This window comes from Nicotiana sylvestris, chromosome 1 (assembly GCF_000393655.2).
Source record: "Nicotiana sylvestris chromosome 1, ASM39365v2, whole genome shotgun sequence".
Taxonomy (NCBI): Eukaryota; Viridiplantae; Streptophyta; class Magnoliopsida; order Solanales; family Solanaceae; genus Nicotiana; species Nicotiana sylvestris.
This window is the reverse complement of record NC_091057.1, coordinates 147323696-147338143: the sequence shown is the minus strand read 5'-3', so window position 1 is coordinate 147338143 and position 14448 is coordinate 147323696.

The following is a 14448-nucleotide window of genomic DNA, read 5'->3' as shown; positions in this document are numbered from 1 at the left end:
TCCATGTAGCCTTCCCGATATGGGTGTGGTGCACAACACACCAATAAGGAGAACTCTACTAGACACGATTCCATAGACTTCCTAGGACTCGAATTAGAACCTAGAGCTCAGATACCAAGTTTGTCACGACCCAAAATCATGTGACCAGCACCCAACACACTATTTAACCCGAGCAAACCAAATTGTACAAGAATGTCCATCTATATGCAAAGTAAATATACGTGGAAGCCTTTTGAAAACACAATTATTTTAAATGATTAAAACCATACATGAATCAAGATATTTAAATCCATTATTTTTCAATAATTGAAAAATACAAAATAATAATAATATTTCTTTCATGCATGACTTGTGAATAACACTCGATTACAACTCCAACAGAATAATAATTGTCTATGGAATCTCTAAAACACAATAATGAAGTAAATACTTGGGAGAAACCCAGCCAAAAATAAGTAAGATCAACATGAAGAGGACCTTAAATCCATTTTACCTTATGCCTAAGTATTGTAAAGATCCCAAAATACCCTCGTGTGGTTTCACAAGCACTTTGAGGTCTTGCAAAATATTCTCTTAAGCTCGAGTTCGGCTTAATCTTGTTAGAAAAATTTCTGGGGCTTTACACACAAAAAAAAATATTCTCTTAAGAGTAAGTATGCATCCCTACCCTTACTTTGTGCGGGTGGAGAAGTTGTTTCCAGTAGATCCTCGACTCAAAGCAAGCATGCATAAAGAGGGAGGTGCACTTTTAAGAGTTTCACTTTATACATTTTTTAAAATGGCTAAAGAAAGAAGAGATCTTTTGAAATTATAAAAACCAATCTCTTTTGTAAAGAATAGGTGCCTCCAAAATCTGTATTGTTTGTGTAGGGGAAACATGGTAGAGAATCTATTTCAACATATGGATTTTATAGAATTTTCGAGAATGTAACTGTAACAGCTGTGCTGTAATTTTGCATGCTTTTGAGAACCTACTAGGTACTTATTTGATGAAATTTATATATATATGTCACGTCCCAAGTCTCAACCTATCGTGATGGCGCCTATCGTGGTATTAGACAAGCCAACATTTACGATTAACTCTAACACTTTTGACCAAAATGGGTTTAAAGCAGTTTAAATAGCAATTTCTCATAAGCAAGATAGAAAGCTCCAATACACAACGCGGAATAACAACTCTCAAATCGGGGTGTCATAGATTACATGAGCATCTAAAGCCACAAGTCTGAAATACACTGCCTAAGATAGTCCGAAACTAAATACAGTAAAAGGAAAGATAAGGAAGGAGGAACAAAAACTGCGAACGCCGGGCAGCTACCTCGGAGACTCCAAAGATCAGCTGTGCAAAGTATGAACACCCACCGTGTCCAGAAACACCTAGATATGCACACGAAATATAGGGTGTAACGTGAGTACAACCAACTCAGTAAGTAACAATACTAAATAAAGAACTGAAAGTAGTGACAACCTTTGCAATTATAGTTTAATTTCAGTAATTTCAACATAGGAAAAATATGCATGTTTTCAATTTCGACAATTTAGGCCAAATCGGCTATCTCATATCAAATTCGAGTAAAACAGAATACAACATCTTTCAGAAAACTTCCAAACATTGATATATAGCAGCTAAGTGCAACAATAATGACATTAAGAGCTTCTTCTCATAGCAACAATCACTCAATCTTTCTCAATATCTCAGCACTCAACACTCGTACTCAATAGGTACCTGTGCTCACTGGAGGTGTGTACAGACTCCGGAGGGGCTCCTTCATCCCAAGCACTATATTGTTGCGGCGTGCAGCCCGATCCGATTAATATATATACATCCATAAGGCTTGTTGCGGCACACAACCCGATCCACACATATTCAGCCCTAAGGCTCGTTAAGGTGTGCAACCTGATCCACATATATACAGCCTTGAGGCTCGTTGCGACGTGCAACTCGACCCCCCATATATATATATATATATATATATATATATATATATACGGTACTCAAGACCTAACTCAATCATCAACCTCTCCAGTCTCTTCCGCTCTCAAAAGTCATGAAAATCAGCCCAAACAACAATAATATGATGTATCAACAAGGAATAACAAAGACTGAGATATAATATGCAAATAGATCTGAGACTGAGTGCAAACTGCAAATAACAGGTAATTTAACATGTACACGGCCTCTATGGGTCCCAACAGTACCAACACATAGCCTAAACAATTTTTAACATGATTTGCAGCTAAATTTCTTTAGCACATGGAGAGTATATAGCTAGCAACAAGTTATTCAACTTCACAGTTTCCATGGAATGGACCAAGTCCCAATTCCTATGGTGCACACTCACTCGCCCGTCATCTAGCATGTGTGTCACCCCCAAACCAATCACATAATACAAAATCCAGGGTTTCATGCCCTCAGAATCAGATTTAGAACTGTTACTTACCTCAACCCGAGCAAAATCCCTACTCCAATACGCTTTTGTCTCTCAAATCGACCTCCGAACGTCTCGAATCTAGCCAAAAACAATACAATACAATCAACACGGGATAAGGAAACAATTCCATAAGAAAAATATTAAGTTTTAATCAAAAATCCGTAATCGGTTCAAAGCCGACCTCCAGGCCCGCGTCTCGAAATCCAACAAAAATCACAAAACCCGAAAGCCCATTCAACCACGAGTCTAACCATACCAAATTTATCAAAATCCGACACCAAATTGATACCCAAATCCCCCAAATCAACTCTCCAAATTCCTATCCTCCAACCCCCAAGTAACACCTCAAAAATACACCAACTAGGTGGGAAGATCAATGAGAAAACATAATTATTGAAAAAATTTAATCACAAGTGACTTAACTCAAGAATCCCTTCGAAATCCCTCTCAAAAATCTCCAAAACCCGAGCTTAAAATGTTAGAAATGGTAAAAATCTCGGAACTCTCGCTTATATATGTTCTGCCTATGCTTTCAGCATCTGCGGCCAATTATCTGCACCTGCGAACCCACTTCCACAGTTAAACCTCCGCTTCTGCGGAATTCACTTACCCAGCGTGCCTTCGCTTCTACGACCCTTGCCCTGTATCTGCACAATCGCAGGCGCGAAATTCACCATCGCGCATGTGAGCCTTCCGCTCATGCGCCCTTAATGAAGCATCTACGATCACGTAGGTGCGGAAAAGGACCTCGCACCTGCGACCTTTGCTCACCTCTTCCGTGCATGCTTCCGCGGCGCCTTTCTCGCATCTGCGGTGCCCACTCCGCAGGTGCGATTACACCAGCAGTTGCAAATCTTCAGCAACTCTTCAACTTTAAACCTTGTTCCGAAAACCAACTGAAATCAACCCGAGTCCTCCGGTACCTCAACCAAACATACCAACAAGTCTATAACATAACACGAACCTAGTAGAGCCCTCAAACTGCCTCAACAACATCAAAAACACGAATCGTACATAGATTCAAGCCTAATGAACTAAGGAATTTCCAACTTCTACAAAAGACGCTGAAACCTATCAAAACACATCTGAATGACCTCAAATTTTGCACACAAGTCACAAATGATAACACGGACCTACTCCAACTTCCAGAATTTGAATCTGTCCGATATCAAAAAGTCCACTCCCGGTCAAACTTTCCAAAAATTTAACTTTCGCCATTTCAAGCCTAATTTAACTACGGACCTCCAAATCACAATCTGGATACGCTCCTAAGTCCAAAATCACCCAACAGAGCTAACGGATCCATCAAAACTCCATTCTGGAGTCATTTACATATATGTCAACATCCGGTAATTATAAATCAACAGTAAAGCACAAAATAAGCAGTAAATAGGGGAGCGAGACTACAACTCTCGAAATGATCAGCCGGGTCATTTCAATATACACGGCCAAATAAGTAAAAATAAGTAAAACAACAGAGGATAGCCCCAAAGAAAATATGCAGTTAGCTATTAGAAGCACTGAAAACGCCAAAACTAGTGTCGAAGAAACTAAGCAATTAGCTATTAGCAGCAAGGAAAAATACCAAAACTAGACACTATGTTAGACCTTAACAGTTGTTCCATAAGTTCTACGTCTCCTCCCTTTCCCCTATAAAGTTTTCACCTAAAGGGCATTATCGAAGGAGAGCCCTAGATCTAACAATTACCCTAGCAAGGCTACACATAGGTGTTATCGACACATTCCTGCCATGATTTCCTTGTTCCCAGTGCTCTTTATTCGTATTCTGTCTAGAGACACAACACCCCCCTAATGTACTACTCAAAAAGAGAAACATTGTAGAGTGCCATTTAGCTTGAAGATAAAGCGACCAAAAACTTCAACCATATAACCATCCTTGCAAAGAAACTGTTGTATCATGAAACAAAAAGGAAAAAAGTCTACCAAGATCTCCAAGCTCATGTGGTTCATAGATGTTCGTAATATACAATGTCTTAGTTGTATATTTGACAAAAGAAACAGAATTTAACATCACTTGAGAAACATGCATAGGGAACTCTTATTAGTTAACAATTACAGGAATGTCTTCATGTGAGCTTTTCAACCTAGGTTGTTGTTGCATTTCCGGTACCTTCTCCAGAAAAGGGCCAAACTAGACTTTCAATGTAGATCATGCCCAAAACCAAACACGAAATAGTAACCAGCAACACCAAAATCAGGCAATTTCTTAAACTTCATAATTGAAGGATTCCAGATAAACAAGTCATTTTCCTCAATGGCAAGACAAATCAACCCATTAACAGAACCCACAATCTCAACAGTTTTTTGGGGTTTTCTCATAGGAAAATCCAAGTAAGAAGCTCTAGTAACAGATTGATAAAGTAAAGAATATTGTACTCAGGTGGATCTAACCTCATCATAAGCCTATGGTAGATGTAGTCCTTGTTATTAGCGGATAAACTAAGATGGGTGTTGACAAATTCAGGACTAGAGATTAAAGCAAACCAAGATTTTGAAACACACCTGAATTTTAAAAGGGATTTCACTAGTAGCCTTAAGAGGATTTCGTTGATGAGTTCTGCAGGTAAAACAAGGATTTTAAAGCTTGAATCTGAAGTGAAAGAACCATGACCATTGTTAGTCAGTTTGCTCTATTTTAGTTGTAGACGGGAGCCAGTATCTCCCACAGATTCCATTAGAGTTGCACAAATTGTTACAAGTTTTTATGTTTTCGATTTTTCTGGACATCAGATTGCTCTATAAATATATAATGCTCTTGAAATTTCAAAGTCCGCTATTTATAAAGCTGCATGCATTTTAAAGTTCATAGAGTTAACCTTTCAAATGTGATAAATGTATCGATTTTTTGTCTTCTATAATTTTCAATTGCAAATCTTCTGCATTTACCAAAGCTTGACTCTTCAAATTTTTTGACTTATAAAGCAGGGACACAGATTTTCAAGAAGTTGGAATTTTCGAGAAACCTACTATGATTCATATTTTGAAGTCTTTATATTTTTCAAAACTAACTTGTTACGTTCGCATGTGTTGTATTTTGTATCACAACTTTCATAGCTACTACGTTTATAATTCCATTTTTATGCTCATTTTTTCAAGAATATATGATAAATCTTTCCAGAAAGATATACTAGGAGAAACAAAACCATTTCATCAGGTTGAGGAATTTTGATAAAGCACTATAGCTTAGAGCCTAATAATTATAGTGTGCCTAATTACCACTCGTTGTTGGCAAAATACAAGAATACATACATAGGATATAACATATATCGACTATATACAGGGATGTATACAAAGGATACAACATATATATACTGTATTCGTTCGTGCAACGAATAAAACCAAGGCGAAATACAAAAATACAAAAAAATAAAATGCTCTTGTTGAGAGTTACTCAAGACCTCCACTAACTAAGCGGGCACACTAACCAACTGAGCTACGAGAGCTTATTGTTCTTTTGTTTCAGTTCAGAACAATTAATCTCGTGTTTCATAGATTTGCTATTAAATTCAAATATAGCTAGATGGTAAATTTGCTGAAAGTATAGCTACGAATCAAAGGGTAAATTCCCTTTATGGTTTAACCATTTTTCGTCTGAAACTCACCAAAACCAACTAATCTTAATAGTAACCAAAATTTATTTCTTCGTATTAAAGATCTTCAATAAGTAGGACATAGTAAAAAAAAAAATCAAGTAGAGAATGAATAACCATTTGGTAATCTAGTATGTCATATGTTTTTACATCGGAATTAAGATTTGAACTTAGAAATTCATGAGTTTCTCTAACCTCTAAATTGAGAATTATTAGAGTTAGCCCAAAAATGGACTTAATGGCTTACAAATAAGGATTTGGACTTAGAAGGTTATGCTAAACAAAAAATGAAACGACTACGTTAGTTTAACCATTTATCAAGGATTGACTTTGATTGGACTAAAATACATTATCGGGAGACGAGCCATATGGATGTGACACATTTAAATAATATTTTTATATAGATTGGGAAAATTTGCACGAAGCAAAGTAGTAGAGCTACTTAGTTTAGTGTTGCGTTAAGTTAAGACATTACTCCCTAATTGCTCATTTTCCCTAAACAAGCATGTTAAATTATTTAAGCATAAATATTTTAAATTGTATTTTAATTATACGCCAAGAGAGTGTGTGCTTAGCGGTAAGATGGTTTTAGAATATTGTTGAGATTTTTATCGATTTTACACCATTTTATGATTTTTCATGATGATTTATAACTTGATTTTGATATTAATTTGGACATGAGCCGGTTAGTTTTACAGCGTGACGCATAGCACGTGATATAGTTGAGAAACCGCGAGAGAGGCCCGACCTTGACATGATTAGTTCAGTGATAAGAGCTTGTCCCAACACATTACATTTCAAGACGTTGTGGTTTGAATCCCGATACACCTGATGATAGGATGTCGTGGTTGGGTCTGGACTCGCATTAATGATGACCTGCTGATGTTCAGACTAATACACATCTAAGACGTCATAAGCATTTTTATTAGGCTTATTCATCTATATTATATTAAAAGTAGAGTAGTGAAACATGACATTAAAGTAGTGAAGCATGACATTAAGCAAGTGACGTATTGATAAAATGCCACTTGGCACTTTTAGGATAAAAATTGAGAAAAAATTAATGAGAATCTATATAAAGATTTTGAATTGATCATTGAAATTTCGAAAAAGTAACTTTGAACCATAAAAAGAAAGGAGCTTATTTTATGGAATCTGTTTGCATGTACATTGGATGAATTTTTATGGCATGTACATTTATTAATTAATTGGACTTTCATCCAATTAAACTTAAGTGCTTAAAAAATCAAATTAATAACATTGCTTTAGTTATGGTCAATATCATCCTCTTATATTTACAGTAAGTACATTCTGAAAGCTTTTCAAAAATAAGGATTTCTACAATTTATTCACTAATCACATGATCCATTTTCTTATATTTTATAATTTTTATATTTTAGAAACATTACACAGAGAAATAAAATGATAGTGAAAATAACATTACAACAATTAGATATAATGTTTTCAAACAAATAAAAAAAAGATTTATGATTAATATCTGAATTCAGTGCAATTAGTTTAAGTTTGAAAACATAAGATAATTGTTTGAAAATGCGTTCCAATTTAATAAATAGAAGGATAAGACTTATTTGAATTTGAGATTTAAAAAAAATTATGATAAGAAAAATCATAGTTTAGAATATGAGCAATAGAGTCAAAGTTACTACTAAAATAATTTTTAACTATTATCTATATATATTAAAATGTGTATGATAAAGGTGGATATTAAATACAAACAAGCTATTAAAGAGCCACATGATAATGTAATACTATTAAGTATTTAGTAATATAATAACAAAAATAAAATAAACAAATAGAGAAAATCAAAAACTTCATCACATAAAAAAAAATAAGGATAAACCTTGTTTAAATTTGAATTGAGAAAGCTTTGTTTTTTATATCTATTATGATAAAAAGGTCATAGCGTGGATACGGTCACATCAAATCTCATAATTAAAATTTAAAAATATTAAATATTAAATAATAACAATAAGTTAGAGATAATGTAATAATATTTATATAAAAATTAGTTTAAAAAATAAAATATAGTAAATATAGAATATTTAAAAATGTTATTAATAAATTGAAATAATTTGAATTTAGAGCATGACATTAAGCCAAGTGGCGTATTGAGAAAATGTCACTTGACACTTTTCAGACATAATCTAAATAGATTAGACAAATCTAAAAAGGATTAAGAGCAATTAGATTTGATCAAATTTTATTTATGATAAATATCAGTTAAGATTGCCTCTTATATTATTTTTTTTTATTGTAAATAGATTCTGAAAGCTTTTCAAAAATAAGGATTCCTATAATTATTCACTAACCACATGATATGTTTTCTTCTATTTTATAATTTTATATTTTAGAAGCATTACGTAGAGAAAATGTGATATTATTTCAATTGTAGGTAAAATATAAATGTGAAAAAAAGCTAATTAGAATTTTATAGCAGGGAAGAGAATATATAAAGACAAAAATAGAGATTGTACGAGGAAATATTTAAAAATATATAAATTAAATAGTACTATAAAATATTATTGCTAGATTTAAATGATAAAAAAGTTTCAAGTAAGAGGATAAAAGCATAAAAATACATTAAGTTTCAAAAATAAAAAAAAATATTTATCGATGATTATTAAAAGGGTAATAAGCAAGACGTTAAGTCGATGGTAAGCTAATAAAAGAACACGTGACAATATAACAATATTAAGTAAAGAATTATACAATAATTATAAGAAATGACCAAAAGGAAAAAAATGTGTTAAAGTGTAGAAGAGGATTTATGTGAATCTGAGGTAAAAAATAAATTGATAGTACGAACTTTATTGAAATAATAAGATCGAATGTGCTCAAACAAAACAGATCACAACATGACATGTTTAGTATTTTTTAATATTGACAGTAAAATAAAATTTAAGTAGTAAAATCAAGGGATTGGGTTATTACAAATATTTTTTTAAGAAAAGGCTATCCACTACGAGATTTTAGAAATGGTTTTATGTCCAACTTCTTAATTAATATCTACTGATTATATATAATTTTTATCTGAAAGGTTTATATTTTAAAGTTATTTGTACATAATTCAGTTAACCCGAATCACGATATAATTTGTGTCCGCGCATCGTGCGAGTACTAATACTAATTATAATTTAATTTATATTATTTTCCACCAAATAATACTTTAATTAGACTCATTTATTAACCCAGGAAAGAAATCGTATTACTTCAAAAAAATTCTATAAAAAAAATTAACGTAAGTAAATCTAAAGAAAAGAAAGTGGAGCCCTCTAAGAAGTTGACTTTCTTTTCCCACATCGAAAGTAGAGTAACTCCTTCCGACCCTTCTACTTTTTACATAATATCATAACAAAGAAAGAGCCAACAAAGATTTAGCGTGATTTAACCATTTTTATGAACTACATTGGAATTGATTCTTAGGGTTTGAGATTTGCTGGTGAATTCAAGAGTTTGATTCCAAGACCCGTTCAAGCTCAAAGTCTTGTCAAGAAGTGAATGTCTTTGAAATTATCGTCGAATATAACGACGTAATAAATAGAAGTCTCTTTATATTCTCGAGAATTGCGTAACAAATTTCTTTCTGCTAAGAGTGTAGATTGCCATCAATGACTCGATTTCTCCGTCAAGGTAAGCAGGATAAGTTACATTGTTATTTCCAAATTTGGTTTATACAATATTTATGTGCATATGAGTTTTTTTTTCTATGGTCAAATAATAAAGTTATAAAAGTTAAGGATATAGAAAATGTAGGTTTAATCAAATTTGAAAAAAGTTAAAATGGATTGAGCTAATGAACATGCCACAACCCAATTGATCTAGTCGATTTCAATTTGCTAAGTTTAAGATTAGATTGGACAGATTTAAAATGAAAAGTGAATCATAATTAAATTTTACTAGTGATAAACAATTTAAAACTTGGTGAAAAATGAAGTCATCCCTTTATATTTACAAAGGAAAAATGAATTAACACAACTTAACTATTTGGTACTATCCCTAAAATAACCCTTTACTAGGATGAGTTAATCTTTCAATTGATCTTTCCAAATTTTGGAGCACCTCCCGATCATTTCTATCAATGTTAAAAAGCCATCAAACTAATGTAGTCAATTGTTTATCTCCTAGCCCCAAGGTATATCAATGGATACTTCACAATTCTTTTTATCTTTTCTGTTTAAGAGAATAAAATTTGTCAAAATGGTAACTAAAGTATGTGATGTTTTCAATTTAAACCCTAATATTGGATATTACTTTTGCAAGTGGTTCATTGATTCATCGAAAATGAAATTAAGGAACTTAATGTGAACAAGAAAAAGTTAAATGTGTGTCAATTTCAATCTGTAAAAGTCAAATATATCATATCAATTTCATTCGAATACCAAATAAGTTATCTCATAAAATAATTTTGGGTGTAAAAAATTAGGAGTTGTTTAAATTTTACACATATTCCTAAATTATATAGCTTTCTTCACTTTACCCACATTAGTACCCATAAATTATAAATCTTTAAATACTTTCTCCTTATGATATAGGTATACCTTTTAAGATATTTATCGTGAATAATTGGTGAAATATTTTATTATCGTAATTTTAAACTTTAACAAATAAGAAATATCCTAAGAATTAACAAATATTAAGTTATAACAAAATAAAACAAAAAAGGATCTAATGGCCAAAATAAATCTTCAATCTAATTGCCAATGTGATTTTTATCCCATTAAAAATTATGTTAAATATCAATAGATTTTAGAATCATGAAAAAATATGATGATTGTACGAGAAGATATCACATGGCTGACTGTTTTGATAATCTATTTTAGACTATTGTAACTTTAATAAACAATCGCTTTAAGGATAAAACATCAAAGATATATCATTTACATTAAGTCCCACTTTTATTCTTCTCATTATAGAATTTCCTATTGTATTCTGTAAGATATGAAAAAAGAGCATCCACTGGGCATATATTTATATAACAAATGCATATATTTAATAATGTATTTAATTTTGATAAGGAAGCATTAGTAGAATATTGTTGCTATTTTATTCCAGCTTAGATGTTTCCTTTATAGTATTAGACTATAATTAAAAGAAAATTTGAAATTTGAAATTATTTTGCAATTTTTTTAATTACGGTACATACTTAATTTCTATTTTTTATAAACTAGGAGCCCGTTTGGCCATAAAAATAATTCATTTTTTTTTTGGAATTTTAAAATCAGTGTTTAACCATAAAAATTTCAAATCATTTAAGTTTGAATTTCAGAATTTTTTGAAAATTTGAAAAAATCAAAAAAGTTGTTTTTCAAAATTTTACTTCAAATCACTTACAAAAATTTAAAACAGCTCCAAATTGTATTCATGTCTAGACGCAACTTTAATTTTTCTATACCATATTCACTTGCTCTTTTTTTTATATAAAAAAACAAAAAAAAATCCTGAATTTCACAATTCTTATGTCCAAACGCCCGCTAGAAGATTGAACTTATGTCTGAGCAACTACAAAAGAATGTGAGCTTCAATTTGTGAAGCATAAAGTGTAAATTTAGCTCCTGTTTTTCTTGAGATGAGGGTCTATCAAAATCAGCCTCTATACTCTCTCGGAAAATGGGTAAGATCTGTGTGTACACTATTTTACCTAGACTTCAATTGTGTTATTTTACTGGGTTGTTGTTGTTTGGCCATAAATTTTGGCTTCTATAAAATATAATCATGTTTTGGGGGGAAAAAATCAAAAAATTTCAAGTTCCCAAAAAGTAAAATAATTTTTTCTTCCACTCACAAAACTTAAACTTTTCTTCAAATAAAATGCATGTCAAACCACAACTTCAACTTTCAAAAATTATTTTTCAGCATAACTTCAAAAACTCTTTTTTCAAGTTTCAATCAAATCTATGTTTAAACACTAGTTTAGAATATATTATATTTTTCTGTTTGACATGTTCCTATTGGACATTAAGATTTTCTAAATTTCAGTCTTCTTTTTAAACGATTTTTTCTTTAGGATATTATGATTATCTATATCTATCTATCTATCTATCTATCTATCTATCTATCTATTTATATCTATATATCTATATTATTATAAAAACATGAATAAAATGTTGGATTACAAAAATAACCTTTTAATATTAAGCATAATAACTCACAATAAAATGTAATCCTATTAATTTTAGGACATAATACTAGATGTTAGGAATCCTACATAATTACCTTTAGTTGGTTTATATTAAGATCTCATTCTCTTTAGACTTTACACATAATGCAAATCTCTCCTCTTTTCCCTTCCTCTCACGCTACAAAGAGAGTTGTTCAATGTAAACTTTTCCATTGGAGCATTACCTAATTAGCTCCACACCCTGAAGCTACTTTCTTTTTCTGAAGTAAAGGCCAGGAATACGTTTTAGCGAAAATAATTTTCCGAGTAGTAATCAGCATACCAATTACAATCAATCCTGGATCATCTAAACCCTGTCACTGTGTACAAACATCGAGATGCATGTAAAAAGTCTACTTTGAAAGAAAAAATCTAAAGAACAAGGTAACTTCATCAACCATTAGTTTGTAATGTCAGGAATGAGATAAAAGCATGAATAAAATGTTGGATTACAAAAATATTAAGCATACTAACTCACAATAAACGGACATAATCGGAATTCTAGACATTAGCATTGTAATCCTATTAGTTTTAGGACATAATTAATATTACACGTTAGGAATTCTACATGATTACCTTTAATAATCATATTAGTATAATTATTTTCGGGCATATAGATTATAATACTACATGTTAGCATGTAAACCTAATACCTTTAGGAACATGTTAGATTTTCTATTAGTATAATTACTTTCGGGATATGGGCATATTTTTAGCCATGTAATCCTATAGTTTTTAGGATCTATTTCTTAAAAAAAATCCTATAACTAATTTAATATAAAAGGCGTATTATACTGTCCAAATCCATTTAGAAAATGGAGAGCCTTATTTATTATAAAAGCACGGATATAATATTGATAGACTAAAATAACCCTACAATATTAAACAGAAGAACTCATAGGGAAAGAACATAACTGTAATAACTAATTATTTTGGACTACAATAACTTCTATGTTAATTTTTTTTAATATTTAAGATTTTAAAATTAATACAATCTTGTCTACTGAATTCTTAATAAAAATATGCAGGAAAGTTTAATAAAATCAGTTTTAGAAGAATCCTCCATATTGGTAATACTTTACCACTTTATAATATTCAATAACAAAAAAGAGTAATGCTAAACGGATTGCATAAAGCGTTAAAATTGAGAAAAAAATCTCCATGATAATATATTAATTATATTATGTTTAAAATACTTTTCTACTCAAATAATATTTTATTATTATTAATTTTTCGTGTAATATAGAAAAATATACTTAGTTATTAAAGAAATCTAAGAAAAAAATTTAAGAACATAAATGTGTAAGAATGGAAAGAAAATTTGATAAAAAGCCAATACCACTAATGACTTTAGAAACATAAAGATCTAAACGTGGAATGTCAGATCGATCTATTTACTCTTTGAAAATAAAATTTTTGGTGGATAAACTTATGATTATGGTTAAATATTCAAACATGAGATGAACTAATATTAAGAATCTAAATCAAAAGAAAATAAATTATGTTTTGTGTTAAAATCAGATAATCAAATCTTTCAATTAGTTATTTAGCAGGGGAATCTAATAATATTATTTTTTAAATTCAAAATTATTTTTCAAGTTAAAAAAAGTCTTATGGTACATAAATTTATTCCATAAAAAGAGTGTTCGAGATTAAAAAAAAATAGATCACAAAGTTTAAAAAAATAGTATAATATTAAGAAGGTCATACAAGTGTTTGAAGAAGCACAATCAAAGCTAATTCCTGGACAAGAATAAGCTTTCAATACTATATTATAAAAAGTCGACGCTGGTATAGCGAAATTATCCTCTATAGATGCCTTCGGCGGAATCAAAATAATATTTATATGTCATGCATTGCTTGCAAATGTCAGATCAAGAGACATGATAGTGTTAACAATAAGAACAAGTGGTGTACGAGTAATGATTTTATTTTAAGGTCGTACACTTCACTTTAGATTTGATACACCTCTTCAAATAATTAATATAACCATCACAGATATATCAAAGCAGGGCAAGAGTACTAAATTTATAAGGAAACCAAAAGCGATAATATGGGATGAGGCGCTTTTGGCTAAACGTCAAACAATCGAAACAATCGCCCAGAGTTTTAGAGATATATTGGATATCGATAACCCGTTTGGTAGAAAAGTAATAGTTTGGGATGCGGTTTCTGTCAAGTACGATCAGTAGTTCCAAAATTGACCAAAGCAAAAAATGTAAAAGCT